At 34.3% G+C, this 3,544-nt stretch overlaps 1 pseudogene; it reads left to right on the top strand.

Annotated features, from left to right (window-relative positions):
- Positions 1–1,334: 1,334 nt before the first annotated feature.
- On the top strand, positions 1,335–2,870 carry LOC125852899 (premnaspirodiene oxygenase-like; annotated as a pseudogene).
- Positions 2,871–3,544: the final 674 nt, after the last annotated feature.

Below are 3,544 nucleotides of genomic sequence, written 5' to 3'. Positions count from 1 at the left end.
GATGCTTAGAAAATACTAATTGATTACTCTTGTTGTAACTGGGAAAGACAACATATAATTAATTTGGACTTCAAATAGAAAAGAGGAAAAGAACCAAGATTATTAGTAGAGTTTTTTTGTTAGCAAAATTAGAAGAGAAAAAAGCCAAAAAAAAAAAAAGAAGAAGGAAAAGGGTCTGATACACCCCTCATTTAGAGCTGATATACCCTCATTTAATTTACTTAAACTAAGGTTAATGTTCAATAATATAGATAACATTTTTTTGGGTGCAATTTGTTTGAGTTGTGTCAACATTTAATGTCTTCTATTTTATCTATGATTTGGTATTGCTTATAATTTGCAGATTGAATGAACATACTTTGTTTCTTACTTGATCATCCATTTTTATTAATACAAACACATAACTTGAATAAATTGATTATCTATGGAAAAATATATTTATATATTGGGCCCATGCTCAGCACGGGCCATCCCTCTCTAGTATATATAGATATATATATAAATGTTAATATTTCAAAGCACGATTAACTTATTTAATAAGTAATATACCTAAGGTATATCTATTAATCTACCTAACTTGCATATAAGCAAAATTGGCCACACAAAGACTGTGGTGCGGTGGATCAGGCTGCTCCTCTCTTAATTATAGGTCTCGGGTTCGCTCCTCCTTGATCAGAGGTCTCGGGTTTGAGCTCTGAATATGAAAAAATTTGTGCTTCGGGCTCCAATGCAGATATCGTACAATGGGTGGAAAACCAAAATAAAATAAAAATGTGTTGGCTATTATTTGCCTCGAGTTTCTTACCATAAATATTTTCTTTTAGAAAAAGGGAAATAAAATATCTCCATATTTGACTAGTCCTTTTCTTGTAGGAAAAAGTTTAGACTCTATAAATAGAGGGTTGTTCCTTCTAACTTAATCAACAATTACAATGTAGTTCTAGGGTTTTGAGAGTTTTGGTTATGGGGGAGAATGTGTGAACCTCGCATGTATTCCAAGTGAATTGGTTGAGGTTATTTCTCTCTATATTTTATACTATCATATTTATAGTGAATTGTTCATCTCCTTTGTGGATGTAGGTCGATAACCTACCCACGTTAAATCTTTGTGTCTTTTGGTATATTTCTTGTTTGTCTTCTAACGTGTGGTCTTTCGAGGTTTGCTTTGTTAGCTTTCGCATTGTACCTGCTTATTCCGGTCCTAATAAAATTGGCCACACAACCTCCATCTCTTTTTAAATGTTCATTTTGGTAGCAACATCTTGATCAAATGAATTATAAATTTGACACATTCACTAAAAGTTCTTCCTTGTAATCTTCCTCTTTGTGATAATATGGAGATTCTGCACTTCCATATTAACTTAATTCCAATCTTGCTTTTCTTCTTCATTCTCTTTATTGTTGTTAGAAAATGGAACGAAATGAACCAAAGTTTATTACCACCAGGTCCATGGAAATTGCCTGTTATTGGAAGCTTGCATCACCTTATTGGAGCACTTCCACATCATGTTCTTACAAAATTAGCCAAAAAATATGGGCCACTGATGCATTTGAAACTAGGGGAAGTTGATGCAGTTGTAGTATCATCTCCTCATTTGGCAAAACAAATTCTAAAAGTTCATGACCTTTCTTTTGCAGTAAGGCCAAAGCTTGTGGCGTCTGATATAGTCTTTTATCGTCAAAAAGACATTGCATTTGCAGAATATGGTGATTACTGGAAACAGATGCGAAAAATATGCACTTCAGAGCTACTCAGTTCAAAGATAGTCAAGACGTTTAGTTTAATTCGACAAGATGAGGTTCATAATCTTATTGCATCAATTCGTTCCACGCCAAATGTTGTGGTTAACATGTCTGAAAAGGTTCTTCAACTTACCAGCTCTGTTATATGTAGATCAGCTTTCGGAAAAGTATGGGATGATAGAGATAATTTGTTAATGATCATGAGGGAATTACTAGCCTTATTAGCAGGGTTTGATGTGATAGATCTCTTTCCTTCATGGAAATTACTTCACAAAATCAGTGGAAAGAGAAACAGATTGATGAATATGCATCATAAGCTTGATGTAATATTGGAGAATATTATTAATGATCATAGACAGAGTAAAGCAAATGGGGGAAAAGGCAATAACAAGTTCGAGGGTGAAAAATGACAACATCAAAGCAGTCATTCTTGTAAGTTACTATATGTTATGATCATAGTCCCATCATTTGAAAAAGTTATATGTTAATTACTTCAATGTTGTAGGACATTTTCTTCGGGGGGGGCTGAGACTTCAGCAACAACAATACAATGGGCATTGTCTGAACTGATGAAAAACCCAAATGTCATGGCTAAAGTACAAGAGGAAGTGAGAAAGACTTTCGACAGAAAGAAGGTTTATGATGATAATATTCTCAAAGAGTTGAAGTATCTAAAGTTAGTGATTAAAGAAACACTACGTTTACACCCTCCAGGTCCTCTTCTACCCCTTAGAGAATGCAGGGAGGAAACAACAATTGAAGGATACACTATTTCTCTTAAAACCAAATTGATTGTTAATTGTTGGGCTATGGGAAGAGATCCTGAAAGTTGGGACGACCCTGAAAATTTTATGCCAGAGAGATTTGAAAACAGTTGTGTGGATTTTAAGGGAAATCACTATCAATTTATTCCGTTTGGTGCAGGAAGCAGGATGTGTCCAGGAATGCATTTTGGTTTAGCTAATGTTGTGTATCCGCTAGCACAGTTGCTTTACCACTTTGATTGGCAACTTCCTTATGGACAACAACCCGAGGATCTGGATATGACTGAAACACTTGGATTATCTGCAACTAGGAAACATGATCTTCGCTTGATTGCCATTCCACATGATTTGTCACAGTATTGACACAAAATGTCGTTGTCATAGTGCTTTATGATGCTTTCTTTCCTATTCAGACTCTGTGCAAAGTTCTATTTCATTCTTTTTAAGTGTAATAAATCCTATTTCATCCTTATAACTGCATAGGAGTGATGGTGGAAGGCTGTTGATAATTGATCTTGGTTGGAATTATGCAGTGTGAAGGAACTACATTCGGGCCTCGACCCCTGGTGGAGGGTTAGTTGGGGTTTTGTTTGCTATTTCAGTTTTTCTATGTAATTTTTGAAGACAGTGACTACATATTATTTTCAATGCTTTAGAGAATTGTTGACTGTCATGCTTTGTTCTGTTTCATTGAATGAATATGGTAATAGAAGCAGTTTGCTCAAAAAACCTCAACCATTGGTCTTTCTCTGTTTGCAAAGCTAGTTCTGACCTTTAGGGTGTGTTTGGTATGAAGGAAAATGTTTTCCTAGAAATTGTTTTCCTGGAAAACAAGTTGATTTTTGACTTATTTTCTCATGTTTGGTTGGTGAGTAGAAAATATTTTTCGGAAAAGATTTTTAGTGTTTGATTTATGAATGAAAAATATTTTTGAGAAATATATTTTATTTTTACTAGAGTAGAAAATAATTTTTGAAATTGAAAATAGTTTTTAAAAACAAACTTAAATTTTTTTTGGGGGTGGGGGGTGGTAGGGG

Source organism: Solanum stenotomum, unplaced genomic scaffold (assembly GCF_019186545.1).
Source record: "Solanum stenotomum isolate F172 unplaced genomic scaffold, ASM1918654v1 scaffold6652, whole genome shotgun sequence".
In the NCBI taxonomy this organism is placed as follows: domain Eukaryota; kingdom Viridiplantae; phylum Streptophyta; class Magnoliopsida; order Solanales; family Solanaceae; genus Solanum; species Solanum stenotomum.
This window is presented reverse-complemented; position numbering and strand designations above follow the sequence as displayed.